General features: G+C 48.5%; 1 long non-coding RNA gene across 2 annotated transcripts in view; it reads left to right on the top strand.

Moving 5' to 3' along the window:
* The window catches only part of LOC119437138 (uncharacterized), a 68,884-nt gene that overhangs the window by 12,287 nt on the left and 38,879 nt on the right, over positions 1-17,718 (top strand). For both annotated transcript variants that reach the window (XR_007464864.1, XR_007464863.1), the window contains exon 4: positions 16,266-16,465. This is a non-coding gene — a long non-coding RNA (uncharacterized LOC119437138). The remainder of the gene's footprint in view (positions 1-16,265; positions 16,466-17,718) is intronic.

Below are 17,718 nucleotides of genomic sequence, written 5' to 3' on the forward strand. Positions count from 1 at the left end.
GTGCGTGCGTCAGCCGCCTGCCTTCTGAACCGCAAGATCGCCGTCCATGATCGCGTCGATAGCGGCCGCGGTTTCGTCGACAGCAGTTGCGGCAAGCAGTAGTTTCGCTTTTACTCAGTGCAAAGCTGTCAAAGATAAAAAGCACCGGCTACATCGCGATGGACGGACAATTTGTTGGCGAGCAGCTGAGTGGCGAAAAAATAATCGGGATGTGCGCCCGTTGGTGCAAAGCGCGTCTCAGATGAAAACGCGCGCCGCGAAGGATGTCGCGAGGCCTTCTGCTAGCGCTAATCAGTCATGAGATGAAGAGAATTTCAGCTTCCGCACTGGTCTTGTGCTAAATGGAAACAAGATTTGACGATTCATTAAGTAAATAAAAGCGTGTTGACGTAGTGCAGCATTTGTTTGTTTTCTTGATACCCTCGATAATTCGGTTAAATCGGGGGGGGGGGGGGGTTCCTTGGCACTTTATGGAGCTTAGCAGGGTTCCCTGGGATGAACGTACCTGAGAACCCCTGTCATAGAGGAAATGGTTAATACGTTCCCGGGAAATACGATTATTCGGCAGCGTTGCGGCAAACTGCGGTCGTGTGATACGTTTTGCAGCGAAAAATTATCATTCAGGTGTGCAAAAAGACCACTCTCATGTGCTCGTGAAGCGCTAAGCGGCAGACAGCGGCCGCGCGGCTTCTCTGCAGTGCTCAATCCCCCCCCCCCCCTTCGCGACTTCTCTGCATTGCTCGTTCGCCCAAAGTGACGAAGCGCGGCAGCAGCGGCGAGCGAATTGACCTTTGCGCTACCTCGCCCCTTGCTTTAACGCGAACTACTAAGCGGTGAAAACAGGCGGACGCCACGCGCCTACGACTCACCAAAATCGTAGCGGAGGTGGTGGCGGACGAGGCGCCTGAAGACGAGGCGCTTGAAGACGGCGGCGAGAACGAAGGCTTGCGCCCACCGGCTAACTTCGCCGAAGCCCTTGCTGGTCTGGATGCCTTACAAAGCTTCTTTCGCACGAAAGACAACGAAACTGCGGACGAGGGTCTGCAATGTGCGCAAAAGGAGTTGTTCCTGTCCAAGGGTGGGACGCACTAGCTGAAAATACAGGCAAATCTCGATAATTCGAACTCAAAGGGGCCCGAAAGTTTGTTCGCATTAAAAGAAGGACTTATTTTTGACGTATTTGTGCACCATAGCGCTAAGTCCGAACGGTGCGAGTCGTGAAATATCGCGACGCGCAAGCACATAGCGAGCAAGGGCCACTAAACTGCCCACTCTCGCCAACGCTCGCATCCCGATAGCACCTCTTCCTCTTCACAACCACAATATCTCTCTCTCTCGCATCCCGATAACGCTTGTAAACGAAACTTTGGGAGCGGGCCGCGCCGGCCACGGTGTTAGAAGTATATTAGGTGTACGAACGGCACCTCCGAGAAGGGAGAACTTCGGTCCGCGTTTTGTGCAGAGGGCCCAGATGGCGCCACAGTACCTGGGGCCGAGGCGAGGTATCATGCATGGTCGCTACGGGGGCACGAACGCCGCTCGAAATAAATAAAAAAGTCAGCCTTCATGCTATAATGAGCGCAAAAACGTAAAAATAGCGAACAAATACGACATTTTGACAATACCGTCGTAGATATCTGTTGAACATGTTCAGTTACCCACCTAGAAGGTTCGCGATAGGAGGATGCCTTCGCATTCGGACATGTGAAATTGTGCACTTCCACCAGACGTCACGTAGTAGTGACGCTGAAGTAAACAGTCGTAAAACTGTGTATGACAAAACTGATTAATTATTGGGCGAACCTGTGCCCACAAAAGCAAGCTACACTCGAAGGGCAACGAAAGCTGCGAACACAGTCGGAAAAAATCTGATCAGCGGCGAAATGCATCGGCTTTTATACATGAGTCATCGAAGGTTGCAGATTAATCCCTGGTACCCGCGTGTCTTCCAGAAAGTTTTAGACAATTCGCGTCGCTCATAGAATCAGATTACATGAGCGTCGGTGATAAGAGACAACGGATAGAAGCATCGATAACATTCGAGAAACTTCTGATACATGCAGGCGCGTCCTGTGCCTAGCGCTAACATTTAACAGCCGGTGAAAAGCGGTCACCGGTGAAAGGATAAACATGTATACGAGTCAATATTAACATATGACAGTGACGTCGCGTTGATATATGACAGAAGTTAGTTCTGTTTGTTGAAGTAATGCTTACCTAGTTAGACAAATATAAACCCAAAACATTCTCATTGTTACAAACGTAGCTCTCGCACAGAGAGAAAAATTTCCAGTCTGACACAGCTACGTTTGGTGGCAGGAGAGTGCGAACAGTCCGCAGGCGGCTTTCTTTTTTTTCTGTCTTTGTCAAATGAGCAGGGCAGTTGGGAAACTTCGTCGGCATGGCGTCTTTTGCCAGAGCCGCCGTTCGCGGTGCACCCACAAGAACGAGCCCTTTGTAAACTGCTTCCCACATCTTCGTCACGTAGCTCGGCTCGAAGTGCTTCTCGCACACGTAGTCAGTCGACTGCAGCACGCGGTCCTTGCGCGGAATCGCATGGCACCATATCTTCAGGCAGTCCGTTTCTCGGGGTGCAGCAAAAAGCGACACTTTTTCAGTGCAGGTCTCGTAGCCAGATTTGCACCGTGGCAAAAAAAAAACACTTCTTGCCCATTTCATGGCTTGCTCACATGAAGAGCACAGCTTGTCATCGCACACAAAGAATGAAAACAAGGGCGCAACGTGGCGACAACTGCTTCAACTAGATGGCGACCGCTCGTCCACAAATGCGCAATAGGAGCCGGCTCACCCGGCTGTCGGCCACGTAACCGCTCCTGCCATCTCGAGGCGTGATGGAGCAGAGGTACCGAAGTTCGACGCAGCGAGTGCATGGCGGCGGCGCTCCGTCGTTCCACCTGTACTTCTAACACCGTGGCACCGGCACGACAACGCGCGCGCACGGATACCGTCGAAGGTGAGGGAGGAGGGTGGCAGGGAAGCGCATTTGGCCTTGGCAACTGCGTCGCTTCGGTGGCTCCCCTCACCCTCCCTCTCAACTCCCTCTTAGCTCCCTCACCTTCGACTGTATCCGTGCGCGCCCGCCGGCCGCCGCTCCCGCCCTCCCGGCGCCAGCTTAGCCCGCTCCCCAAAGTTTCGTTTTCTGCCGTTGAAGCGAGCGTTGGCCGGTGTGGGCAGTTTAGTTGGCCGGACTGGGCCTCCGCGTTGCGTCCCTCTGCGCCGCAGCGTTGGCTGAGACGTCGGCACGTACACGCATGTTCCGGCGCCACGCTGAAATGGAGACCTTACCATTTGAGAGAGGAAATTTTCGCCACGGTATTTTTTTCTTTCTTTTTTATTTCTCCGCGCGGCGTTGAGGGGTCTCTCCTAAGCTTTTGCTTTATGGCGGTGTCAGAGCATTGCCAGTCGGAGGCGTCGCCACGTGATTTGGCGTGCTGCTGAGAGCATTGTCGGTGTGCAGTTATGTTCGTATTAACCGTCGCAAATGCTTTTGCATTCGAATTACCGAGCGTTCTCGCCCATTGGAATACACATAACTTTGACGGGACCACAGTGTCAGTTCGAGTTAACGAGATTCGACTGTAACTCTGTTTTGCAAGAAATAAATATTTTCTGCCCTTGCACCTCAATATGGGCTTGTCAGCTTCGATTTTCACTGGATTCAGATCATACATTTTCCCGGATCGTACGTTTATTTTTCGCTTATTTTTTGAAAACGTATGAACGAGGTTTTACTGTATTAGCATTGAATCAATGTAGTCACACAACGTACTGCCATCATTGAAACGAGGTATTTACGAGGTGTGTTCAAAAAGAAACCGAACTTTTGCTATAACACCTTTACTGGTTATGGTACAACATTTTAAGTGCTGTCCCCTTCAAAGTAGTCCCCTCTACTGGCAATGCACTCTTCCCATCTTTTCTTCCATTTTTGTAAAGCCTCCTGGAACGCACTTTCAGGAATGGCACGCAGGTCTCCTCTCGCATTCTCCTGGATCTCCTCTACGGTTTGGAAACGACGTCCTTTCAAGGTGGTTTTCAGCTTGGGGAATAGAAAAAATCTGCTGGCGCTAAGACCGGAGAATATGGTATGTGGAGCACAACAGGAGTGTGGTGTTTCGCTAAGTAGCTGTGCACAAGGAGCGCATGAGCCGGGGCATTGTCATGATGCAACATCCAAGCCTGATTTTCCCTCAATTCAGGCCTCTTACTGCCCACAGAATCTCTGAAACGTGCTAGGATTCCCTGGTAAACTTCTTTGTTTACCATCTGACCATGTGGCACAATTTCCTGATGGACAATGCCTTTGCAGTCAAAAAACACAACCAACATCACCTTCATTTTTGACCGACTCGTGCATATTTTTTTTGGAAGAGGAGAACCTTTGGCCACCCACTGCGATGACTGCACTTTCGTTTCAACATCATAGCCTTAAACCCATGTCTCATCGCTTGTTATGGTGTTCTTAAGAAAGTTTTCATCGTCATTGGCAGCGTGGAGCAGTTTCTGGCTGATATAAACACGTGTCTGGTTCTGTTCGTCAGTCAACAAACACGGCGCCAATTTTGCACTGATACGATGCATCCCAAGTTTGTCACTCAAAATTTCATGACAGGGTCCTACGCTGATACCCACTTCGTCAGGGACTTCTCGAATAGTCAAACGACAATTTCCAAGAATCACAGTTCGAACTCTCTCGACGTGGTTATCATCTGTGGATGTGGAAGGTCGTCCAGGCTTGGGATCGTCACCGACCGACATTCTTCCGTTTTCAAAATGCTTGAACGAATCATAGCAGTGCGTGCAACTCATACAGTCCTCTCCGTATGCTTGGCTAAGCAACTGAAATGTCTCTGTGAAAGTTTTTCCAAGTTTGTAGCAGAACTTAACACACACATGCTGTTCTTCCAATTCCTTCATTGTCACTTTGGCACCAATCCGAAGAACAGCTTGTTCATGTGCTCACTTCAGAGGCTGTAGCTCTACAACTAACGGTCAGAGTTAAACGCGGCAAATGGAAGTTTGTTGTCTAAACCTGCCGCTACATGTGCTCAGTTGCCGCAGCGCGCTTCCTCTGCTGGTTGGCGTGCTATTTCAAAAGTTCGGTTTCTTTTTGAACACACCTCGTATGAGGTGTGTACTGCAGTGGGACTCCTCTTTCGTGCTTCCCTGAGAACACTCAACGCCAGGTAGCGCCGCTACCACGAAGCCTGCGTGTGATCTTTGAAATGCATTGCATGCTGGTGCACCGGAATGCTGAGTAATGCTCCATGTGGCAGCCGCGCTCCTCTCTCTTGCTTCTTTCTGGTCATGCTGCACCATCTAATGGTACTGCCAAGAAGTCCACGCTTGACCTCCAAGACGAGAAGTGTGGTTCGCCGGTGTCTGCAAACGCCGAGAATTGTTCCCTCGCTTGCCGCATTCTGAGTTGCATATACGCAGTAACCAAGTTGGCCAGAGGTTTATTGAAGAGTGGCACATACCTAGTGTATACATGACGCGGCTCGCTGTAGCATTGGTGTGAAAGCCATTCATTTAGCCATTCAGAGCTTCCCCAAGTATTCCTATAGAATGCACTCCCCTCTTCTTTTCTCGTTTACTTTTCTTTTTTTTCTGTTCTTTTTATTCACATCTTCGAACCTCTGCGTCCCCATTAAATTTTATTCACTCTGTTAATTCTGTTCACTCATAGTTGCATAACATTTGCTCTCCTAATGAGACTAATATTTTTCATTCTACCCATTTAAATAGAAATGTTACGGTTTCCTGCTTGATAAATGGGATAACCCAGCACAATGGGTGGCTGCTTAACATGGGAGTGAAATTGGGAGTAAAAATACTTGTTTATCAGCAATCAGCACTTGCGACATATTTCCATGGAAGGCGATTAAAAAAAATGGTCTCAGAAAAATCAGTCTCGTAAAAAAATGAGCCTCATTCAACACTCAAATATTGAAAGCAAACCTCGCTTTTTGACTTTGGGGTTAAAGGAATTTGGGTAGGCTGTATCAGTCGTGCAACCACAGTGGGGTATGTGAAACATCTTGTGCGTGCTGCAGAGGGTGTATGGGCACAGGGGCCCTGCAACACGTATTTAAGCAGTCGCGGGATGGGCGTGGGGAGAAAGGGTATCGCTACACGAATCTCCAACAACAAAAATGTTTTGCATCCGTCCAGTAGAAATGAAGTCACCGCAACCGTATACATTACTTTGACATGGACTTTCCCTTTCCTTCGTCTTGCTAGTGCGGTGCAGGCTTAGACGAGCCATTGGGAGTGGCCAATGCACAGCATCCGAGACCACACGGCGTGCCTTATGATTTTGGAGGACAAGGGCTAAAGCTGCTTGCCTTGGCATCATTGAGGATGTCAACTAAAGCGCAAAAAAATGCTCGCTTTCAATCCTATAGGAGAGAGTAAGCGATGGGCTATGCGAGGTCGTATTTTTTCAACTGAACACAGCTCAATAATATTTGGTTTGCATGTTCCCGGTGGCATTGTCTGCGAATCTGGGGCTCTTTCTTACCATGTTAAAAAAGTTGCAGGGACCTTTCAACAAAATCCTGCTCTTGAGGGCAGATATTTGTTGCACTGACAATTTTTCTGTATTATTTATTTGATTGCATCATACTGTATAGAACAGAGAAAATCACCTCCAAGTACAAAAGGGTATATGACCAGTACAAAAGGGTATACAGTAGAACCCCGCTGATACGTTTTTCACGGGACCATAATAAAAAAAAAAACGTAAGAGCCGGGAAACGCAAGAGCCGGGAAACAGGAAAAATTGAGAAATGGGGGAGTAGTGTTGAACTGCACACAATATTATTTTAATTCTTATGTGTGAAAAAAAGTAGTTTCGCCCGACAGCCAAAGTATCGATTTCAATAGCAAATTAGTAGACAGCTATACAAAGTAAGAATAGTAGTTTTATCGTCTGTACAAACTTGTAAACATTCGCTTATTAACTATATTAACAAGCATGGTGTCAGCGCCCACAGGCAAACATGAACACATCACACTCGATGAGCGCGGACACGCGCTGTCAAACGCTGGCGTGAGGAATTTAAGTGCCGCTGCTGAAGCGAGCGAAGTGACCTTCGTGCTGTTGTCTATTGCTTCAACGCAAACTGAGCGCCGAGAACACACAGCACGCACAAAGCTACGAGCCGCCCACGCATTTACACTGCGGAGACTCTGCCCCCAACGTAGATCGCTTTCAAGATAGGGCCCGCGCAAATGCGTGCTGCCGAGCAGTACACAGTTGATTCCAGAGCACAGTGCTGTCCGCTATCCCTCCCCCCTCGCTCCCTCCCTGCTTTTCTTTCTTGCGCGCGCGAGATTTAGACGCGGTTGTCAGCTCCCCTTGCACGCTTTCACTCGCACATACGATACGCGGCGACGGCGTTATCGCCCTTGGACTTTATACGGAACATCTATGAGCCTAAACCAATTTTAGGGCCGTAACGCGTCATAGACACCATCTTGAGATAGCAAATAGGGATCTCAAGGGCCATACTTTTGCTGGCGGAAACCGAAAATACGTCATAAGTGTCGCCCCCAGCACTTTGGGCGGCCAATGCCATCGTCAAGCAACCAAGCCAAGCGACATGAAATGTCAAAATGGCCGCTCGGGCCGGCGCGGGGTGGCAGTTCGCAACGTATGATGCGGGAACGGTCCCACAGTTGCAACGTAACAGCGGGGTTACCAATGCATTGGGTTCTATGGGAGCTGTGCCGGGACCGGCCGGAAACGACGTAACAGCCAGGAAAACGCAGCACCTGGGAACGTAACAGCGGGGTTCTACTGTATTAAGATTTGTCAGCGTTTATTACAATGCCGTTTGCAGGTATCTTCCTTCTGCCCTCGCGTCGCAACATAGCTTCCGCTTGCATATGCGACCGCTTCGTCTGTCTGTTTGACGAGAAACACACATAGCTCCCCAATCCCCACCCCGCAGAAAGCTCTGGGATTGTAGACAGCAAAAAAAAAAAAAAAAAACCTGATAGAACCTGATCAGTTACGCAACCACAGTGGGGTAAGTGAAACGCCTTCTGCGTGCTACAGAGCATGTGGTGGCACTAAGGTACAGAAATGACTTAACTAAATACACAAGTTACATTTATTCATGCACTAGAACGCTTACATGCCAAACTTATGTGAATGTTACAGATAGTGAGGGTCCTACAGTCTAATCTTGCAGTCGTGCTCTCATCCTATTCGGAGTAGGCCCGCCGTGGTCAAAGGTGGTGGGTACGAATAGCCATCTCTATGTCACGCCACTTCTGGAGCTTGCGTGTCGAATGCAGGAGTGCCATAACTGAGCAGGTGTGAAATTTCTGCAAAAAATAGCACACTTGTAGGCTTTATAACTCCTGATGAGCACAGCTTTGAGTTGATGACTTACACCTTCCATGGCTGAGTGAGCTCTCAAACACGACCGTTCCCGCTCGGATTGACAAATGTACTGCCGAGCTATGCCTCTCTGAACGCCTAGTGAGAGGTTAAATTTAGCTCCAATTGCATCAGGGGTGGTGCAACAGCAGCACCATCTGTGCACTTGACACATGCATGAGCGAGTAGTGGCTTCTTTTCTCTGCACGACGATACCAATTAAGGTGCATGGGTAGCATGGTTGCAAAGACTGAGTGATGTCAATGTAACAGATTTTGTTACATGTTGCTTTCTTAAAGGGACACTAAAGAGAAGCAGGAAGTTCAGCTGGAATAAAAGAGGGACCTTCATGAATGCATGCAGTTTTTGTTGGGTGCAAAAATATGAGTTATTAGCAGAGAAATTCGTAAACAAAGACCAAATATCTCTTCCTCAATTTCTCTCACCTCAGATTTGGCGCTGAAGCAGTGTCGTCACAGATTTCATTGCTCTCAGCGAATCAGAATGCGCCATGGTACGTCACCGCTTACGTCACCGCTTACGTAAACAGCCGAGGCGCTGGCTGCATCATGGCTGCATGCATGGTCGCTGTGTTTGCGTTCGCCGCGATGGATACCGTTGCTGTCGCTGAACCTTGCAACGAAGAGCTCGCCAGGGAAGCAGGACTGCATTTCACCGATATTCAGTGAAACGGAGCGCGAAATGATCCTCCGTGCTCGAGCAGTAGGTGTTTCCGCGTGCGATGGCGGTGAGCTGCCGGCCTCGCCGGCGGAAAGCAGAGCTTCGTTTTCGTCGACAGAAGGCGAAGCGTCCGGTCGAATAGACGATGTCCGATCGAATAGACGATGTCGAGAACAAGCGTAGAAAGTTGCACACGTACTCGGTATGGTTATTTTGTGGCTTTATTTAATGACATTGAGCACTCACCGAGCCGCTAGTTTGCTGCTGCAGGAGCACCGGTAGGGGGTTTGATGAAGGCCGCATTGAGGGAACAGCTGCTGGAGAAAGGACTGGCCTCTGGGGCATGCCAAGATACTTTCCGAGGGCAGGATTATACACATAATCCGAGGGCGAGAAATGCAGAGAGCACACCATCGGTTTCTCTCGCTCTTTTGCCGTTTTATCATCGGCAGAGCACTGAGCCATTGCGAACGCCGGGGAGCCAGGGCTCACCGCGCGACACCGCATGAAAGGACACAATCGAGTCAACACTGCCACTGCCCCTGAGCAAGCGCCTTGGGCCATTTATACAGCCCTCAACACAACACACACGAGGCATTTTCTGGCTGTTTCCCGCGAATTCAACGTTTTTCGAGCCACGCAACACGCAACCAAACACCGTAGAGCGGAACAGGCGCGCGCAACGATGCATTGACCAAAAAAGAAACTACGAAACTATCACGACCAGATGAATTGCCATGCCATTTTTTCTTATTTATTTAATTTTGTGCAAAACTTGTACTTCCTCGCTTAAAACGGTTTAGAAAGTTGGCAAATGAGGTTTATGTACGCTTAAGGTGTATTTCATTTTGCGTTTTACAGTAGAACCCCGCTGTTACGTTCCTGGGTGCTGCGTTTTCTCGGCTGTTACGTCGTTTTTGGCCGGTCCCTGCACAGCTCCCATAGAACCTAATGCATTGGTAACCCCGCTGTTACGTCGCAACTGTGGGACCGATCCCGCATCATATGTTGCGAACTGCCACTAGAGTGTACTAGAATACTTGGGTAGTGGAAAGAGCGGCGGGCAGCGCGTGAGGCACTTGATGTTAACGCTACCAGGTGGCGCCAGCGGCTCCTAACCGAGCACCAGCAAGCGCTCGAAAGCGGTCAGGCAGCCGCAAGCACGGAAGTTTTCTTTTATTATTACTGCAGTTATGCATAGTACTCGCGCTGCAAATGTCATTGATAGCTTATGAGCGAATTAATCAAAGCAATATGACTTCAGCAGGGCTACGCTTTCGTCAGATTACCTCCGCTGAGGAGACGGCGCCAAGGCACGAAGTGCGTGAAGCTTCGCGCTTACAGTAAGAAGTTGTCTTAGGAGATCTTCCGTGGAACGGTGACGTCTGCGTCAATTTACTGGCGTGTTAATACGAACAGCTCCTGTGAGATGCATATATCACGTCACGAGGGCACGCTCCGGGCACTTCGTACCCCCGCCAGTTCTCTTATCACAGGCACGCGCCTTTGCGGCACTAACAGGCAGCAATTCCAGGTGTTCTGCGCGTTTCTTTTTTCATATTTTGGAGTAAATTTTAAATTAAATCGCGATATCATTATGAGGCACGCCGTAGTGCGGACTCCGGGTTAATTTAGACCACCTGGGGTTCCTTAACGTGCACTCAATGAACGGTACAAGGGTGCTTTTGCATTTCGCCCCCATCGAAATGCGGCCGCCGCGGCCGGTATTCGATCCCGCAACCGCGGGCTTAGCAGCGCAGCACGAAAGCCCCTACGCCACCACGGCGGAGTAATGTTTTGTCCCTGGAGTGGCAATCCTCTCCTCTTTTGTTACGGTTTTCTCTTGTTCCTCAAACACAAGACGAAGCTATCGTTTCATTTAATATTGAAGCATATAAAATGCAAAATTGAAGGGGAAAAAAACATTTTTTACAGACCAACTGTTGATTTAAATCCGTTGGTTCAAGACATGTGCACCAGGTATAAGCACAACACAATTTGTTCAAAACTGGTGTGCGTAAACTGTTCACACGAAAGTTTAAAGGAATGGAGTAAGGTTCCCTGAAAACCAAGCAAGCACGCTCATGTGCAGCGGCTTAGCTTTAGGTAGTTAGCAGTTTCCTATTTCTGCCACCCAGCGCCAGAAAAAAAAAAAAAAAAAAAGAAGAAGCCCTTACAATGAAGTGCAGACGGGTAGTCGCAAACCGCCGACGTTTCCGAGTGTGGCCTATTTGTCTTTGCGGTGCAAATTCCTATTCCACTGATTTCGTTGGGCTTCGTCTTTCGGGGCTTTAAACGACGACAACGTCCGTTCATTTAGCTCACGAAATCCGTGTACCGGATCTTGCAACCTCATCTCATCTCCCAATTGTTGGCTCATACCCACTACGGGGGATTGGCCAAGAATCCGGTGATTTCAACTATGTTTATTAGAATTTAAACAATAACTAAATTTGTATAGCAGAAATTAGAAAAATACCATAAAGAATTTTAAGATAAAGTAATTTTTACATAAAAAAAGGTAAATAATAGGAATAATTCATAATTCTAGAAATCCAGCAAGGTACTCTTTTTGTGCCTCTTATGAAATTGTAAACTCCAAGAAAAGCATCCTTGTGGCTGTGTCCCAGTGAAGTCACCCCAAAAAGAGAGAATTGTTGGCGAGGTTAGTCTTTCGAAATGGAATTTCTAAGTGCTTTATCAGTCTTAAAATTCGGTGGCACAACAGAATAACTTCTTGTTGGGCGAGTTGGTGTTTACAGTAGCGCTCGTCTTTCCTTTCCTCTCGTCTTTCGCTGTTGTCTTTTATTTCGAGTTTTGCGCTAATAAGTATCATGTTCGGTGGCACAAGAGGAAAAAAATAAGTGATAATGAATTCAGGTGCATTACAAAAAGAACATAGAGGTGACACAGCGAGACCAGACCTGTGTAAGTAAAAAATTTAGAGGCGGTATATGGCATCTCAATTTTGTAAAGCAAACTGACACCGATTATTGTTCTACGGTAAAAGATAGTGGAAATCAGAAGAAGGCGTTAAAATAGATTTTGCGATAGCGCAAGAAAATCTAACGTGTCGGAAACGCGGTAAAAGACGTAGAAACTGCGTCCGCAACCTCACTGACAGCCGCTACTGCGGCCGCGATCTCCTCGGTTTTTTGACGCCAGCGCCACGCGCGGCGGTTACAGAAGTGGCAACAGCTCTCCCATAGGCCGCGCCGCGCGCTCTTTCCACTACCCAAGGTATTCTAGTACACTGTACTGCCACACTAGAGTGTACTAGAATACTTGGGTAGTGGAAAGAGCGGCGGGCAGCGCGTGAGGCACTTGATGTTAACGCTACCAGGTGGCGCCAGCGGCTCCTAACCGAGCACCAGCAAGCGCTCGAAAGCGGTCAGGCAGCCGCAATTACTGCAGTTATGCATAGTACTCGCGCTGCAAATGTCATTGATAGCTTATGAGCGAATTAATCAAAGCAATATGACTTCAGCAGGGCTACGCTTTCGTCAGATTACCTCCGCTGAGGAGACGGCGCCAAGGCCCGAAGTGCGTGAAGCTTCGCGCTTACAGTAAGAAGTCGTCTTAGGAGATCTTGCGTGGAACGGCGACGTCTGCGTCAATTTACTGACGTGTTAATACGAACAGCCCCTGTGAGATGCATACATCACGTCACGAGTGCACGCTCCGGGCACTTCGTACTCCCGCCAGTTCTCTTATCACAGGCACGCGCCTTTGCGGCACTAACAGACAGCAATTCCAGGTGTTCTGCGCGTTTCTTTTTTCATATTTTGGAGTAAATTTTAAATTAAATCGCGATATCATTATGAGGCACGCCGTAGTGGGGACTCCGGGTTAATTTAGACCACCTGGGGTTCCTTAACGTGCACTCAATGAACGGTACAAGGGTGCTTTTGCATTTCGCCCCCATCGAAATGCGGCCGCCACGGCCGGTATTCGATCCCGCAACCGCGGGCTTAGCAGCGCAGCACCAAAGCCCCTACGCCACCACGGCGGCGTAATGTTTTGTCCCTGGAGTGGCAAACCTCTCCTCTTTTGTTACGGTTTTCTCTTGTTCCTCAAACACAAGACGAAGCTATCGTTTCATTTAATACTGAAGCATATAAAATGCAAAATTGAAGGGAAAAAAACATTTTTTACAGACCAACTGTTTATTTAAATCCGTTGGTTCAAGACATGTGCACCAGGTATAATCACAACACAATTTGTTCAAAGCTGGTGTGCGTAAACTGTTCACGCGAAAGTTTAAAGGAACGGAGTAAGGTTCCCTGAAAACCAAGCAAGCACGCTCATGTGCAGCGGCTTAGCTTTAGGTAGTTAGCAGTTTCCGGTTTCTGGCACCCAGCGCCAGAAAAAAAAAAAAAAAAAAAAAAAAAAAAAAACCCTTACAATGAAGTGCAGACGGGTAGTCGGCTAGTCGCAAACCGCCGACGTTTCCGAGTGTGGCCTATTTGTCTTTGCGGTGCAAATTCCTATTCCACTGATTTCGTTGGGCTTCGTCTTTCGGGGCTTTAAACAACGACAACGTCCGTTCATTTAGCTCACGAAATCCGTGTACCGGCTCTTGCAACCTCATCTCATCTCCCAATTGTTGGCTCATACCCACTACGGGGGATGCCAAGAATCCGGTGATTTCAACTATATATGTTTATTAGAATTTAAACAAAAACTAAATTTGTATAGCAGAAATTAGAAAAATACCATAAAGAATTTTAAGATAAAATAATTTTGACATAAAAAAGGTAAATAATAGGAATAATTCATAATTCTAGAAATCCAGCAAGGTACTCTTTTTGTGCCTCTTATGAAATTGTAAACTCCAAGAAAAGCATCCTTGTGGCTGTGTCCCAGTGAAGTCACCCCAAAAAGAGAATCGTTGGCGAGGTTAGTCTTTCGAAATGAAATTTCTAAGTGTTTTATCAGTCTTAAAATTCGGTGGCACAACAGAAGAAAAGCATCCTTGTGGCTGTGTCCCAGTGAAGTCACCCCAAAAAGAGAATCGTTGGCGAGGTTAGTCTTTCGAAATGAAATTTCTAAGTGTTTTATCAGTCTTAAAATTCGGTGGCACAACAGACTAACGTCTTGTTGGGCGAGTTGGTGTTTACAGCAGCGCTCGTCTTTCCTTTCCTCTCGTCTTTTGCTGTTGTCTTATTTCGAGTTTTGCGCTAATAAGTATCATGTATGGTGGCACAAGAGGAAAAAAATAAGTGATCAATGAATTCAGGTGCATTGCAAAAAGAACATAGAGGTGACACAGCGAGACCAGACCTGTGTAAGTAAAAATTTAGAGGCGGTATATGGCATCTCAATTTTGTAAAGGAATCTGACACCGATTATTCTTCTACGGTAAACAAAGATAGTGGAAATCAGAAGAAGGTGTTAAAATAGACTTTGCGATAGCGCAAGAAAATCTAACGTGTCGGAAACGCGGTAAAAGACGCAGAAACTGCGTCCGCAACCTCACTGACAGCCGCTACTGCGGCCGCGATCTCCTCGGTTTTTTGACGCCAGCGCCACGCGCGGCGGTTACAGAAGTGGCAACAGCTCTCCCATAGGCCGCGCCGCGCGCTTTTTCCACTACCCAAGGTATTCTAGTACACTGTAGCCACACCGCGCCGGCCCGAGCGGCCATTTTGACTTTTCATGTCGCTTGGCTTGGTTGCTTGACGATGGCATTGGCCGCCCAAAGTGCTGGGGGCGACATTTATTACGTATTTTTGGTTTCTGCCAGCAAAAGTATGGCCTTTGATATCCGCTTTTGCTATCTAAAGATAATGTCTATGACGCGTTGCGGCCCTAAAATTGGTTTTGGCTCATAGATGTTCCGTATAAAGTCCAAGGGCGATAACGCCGTCGCCGCGCGCCGTATGCTTTCTATCGCGCGCGAGACGCAGTCGTCGGCTCCCCTCGCACGCTTTCACTCGCACATACAGCATACGGCGCATGCTTTCACTCGCACATACAGCATACGTCGCCGCGCGCCGTATGCTGTATGTGCGAGTGAAAGCGTGCGAGGGAAGCCGCACGGCCGTATGCTGAATGTGCGAGTGAAAGCGTGTGAGGGGAGCCGACGACCGCCTCTCGCGCGCGAAAGAAAAGCAGGGAGGAAGCGCTTCGTGCCTCCTTCCGTTGCGCTCAAGGCACCAGCGAGGGGGGGGGGGGGGGGGGGGGGATAGCGGGCAGCGTTGTGCTCTGGCATCGTACTGCGCGGCAGCGCGCGGTCCCGCAGGCCATATCTTGAAAACGATCTGCGTGGGGGCAGATTCTACGCAGTGTAGGTGCGTCGGCGGCTCGTGGCTTTGTGCGTGCTGCGTGTTCTCGGCGCTCAGTTTGGGTTGAAGCGATAGACAACAGCACGAAGGTCACTTCGCTCGCTTCTGCAGCGGCGGTTAACTGCGCGTGTCCGTGCTCATCGAGTGTGATGTGTTCATGTTTGCCTGTGGGCGCTGACACCATGTTTGTTAATTAGTTAATAACCGAATGTTTACAAGTTTATACAGACGATAAAACTACTATTCTTACTTTGTATAGCTCATCGCAATCGATACTTCGGCTGTCGGGCGAAACTACTTTTTGTCGCACGTAAGAATTAAAATAATATTGTGTGCCAGTTCAACACTACTCCCATTTCTCAATTTTTCCTGTTTCCCGGCTCTTACGTTTTTTTTTTACGGTCCCGCGAAAAACGTAACAGCGGGGTTCTACTGTATCAACATTGATAAATCGCTCTCGACCAATCGCGACCGGCCTGCATTTGTAATCTCCAATGTCACGAACGTGTAGTGCGGGAAACTCGAAGGGGCGTCAGCACCTATCCTTCAGTTGTTCGCTATTTTCTCGCTTATTAAACATCTGTTTGCTGTAAGAATGGTATGGCTGTGATCGTGAAAGGGTAATCTACCATTTAAGCTCAACTTCCGGTTTCTCTTTAGTGTCCCTTTAAGCAACCCCCTATGCCGACAGAACTGAAAGATGTTTCATGTCAAAAGCTTTGCTTACAAAGTCTTGCCTACGATACCAGCGTGTAGGGCCAAAGCTCAATTGCCGAAGCTCTGTTTCAGTTTCTGAAAACCAATTGCTCAAACAATGCCAATTACTGAGAGCATTTTGTGAAAAAAGGAATAATCCAACTGTACATATTTGATTTCATTTGTAGAAGTTCCAACATCTGGGCCTGCTCGCCGGACAGCAGGAGCAACCAGCTTTGATGAGGCAAGCAACGGGCATTCGCTCACCTTCACAATTTCAAGGAACACGCAACGAGAACAAGTCAGCGCTGTGCGACTGTCGGTCACTTCCTGCTGAAAACTACAGGTTCCCCAGAAACCAAGCCGGTAGATTGTGCCAGCGAGATTGGTTTGTGAAATTTGTTTGTCTTTTGTAGGAAAGCAATAGCGGCATCGTGATTGTGAGGAAACACTGGAAGTGTGGAATCGGCTTTTGTTAAGGCTGGGTTTAACAATTGGAAAAAAGCTATGGAAAAATTTAGGTCGCATGAAAAGGGCCAGTTTCACTTGGGCCCTGTGAGCCGAAATTTCTCACATCAGAGGGGCATTCCTCTTTTGAGTCTCCTGTCGCAGCAGTGCAGTAAAGAGCTGGAAGGAAGAGGCAAAGAGGGCTCTGCGTGTCATAGTAAGCTCTCTACATTACCTTTGTCACACAGTTCAGGCTCCTTGAGGACTAAGTAAAGGTGACAGAAATTTGCTCAATTTGCTTCAGGAGAGATTGGAGGATGTTCTGGCCCTTATGACATGGATTGCAAAATGAACTTAGAGATTATGGCCCATACTGTGGCAAAATTGTGAAGGACGTGAAGTCAAGTTCATTCTACGGTATTATCGCTGATGTCACCATGGATATAAATGATGAGGTGCAGTTTACAATTTATGTGTGGTGAGTGCAAATCCAGACGCTTGAAGTTTCAGAGAAGTATCTTGGCCTGTACAGTCGCGCTCATAAATTTGGAGACCATGCGAGCCCGTGGCCGTGTGCCTGCGCGTGCCATCTGGTGGCTCGGTGCCTGCTGTTGAGAGTGTCGCAGTGCGCATGCGCGTCCATGCTATCTCGCTGGCCTGCTTGCTCGCTCGCTGCACACCTGCGAGCGCGCAATTCACCAGAATTTGCGGCTGTAGAGCACCCGCCTCGGCTGCGGGAGGCTGTGGATTCGATTCCCACCGCTGACGGGTACCCACTGGTTCAAATGGGCACAAGCGTACCCCGGCCTGGCGTTCGGCTTTCCTCGGGGGTGATACGCTTGGGAAAATAGCCTGTGCCCTTAAGTCCCGTCGAAACCCGCATGAGCAATAGTGTTGTTCGTGAAGCAGTGGCGCAGCATCTTTGATCCCCTTGGTCCGATCTCGGCGCTATTTTTCAACTACGGAAGCACCTGCTTTCCCCGCTTCTGCCATGACTGTATGGCAAATACCACGGTGTAAGATGTATACTCATTAGGTGGGGACACTCGCGACAGGTGATCGACCAGATAAAGTAGCCACGGCGCGCATCAATGGCAGCGGATACCTATCGACGGGACGACCCAACTTCAGTTAGAATGCAGGCGGGAGCTTGCGTGGCCGAGGAACGTGCACATAACCAAACAGAAAACGGCG

This window comes from Dermacentor silvarum, chromosome 1 (assembly GCF_013339745.2).
Source record: "Dermacentor silvarum isolate Dsil-2018 chromosome 1, BIME_Dsil_1.4, whole genome shotgun sequence".
Taxonomy (NCBI): domain Eukaryota; kingdom Metazoa; phylum Arthropoda; class Arachnida; order Ixodida; family Ixodidae; genus Dermacentor; species Dermacentor silvarum.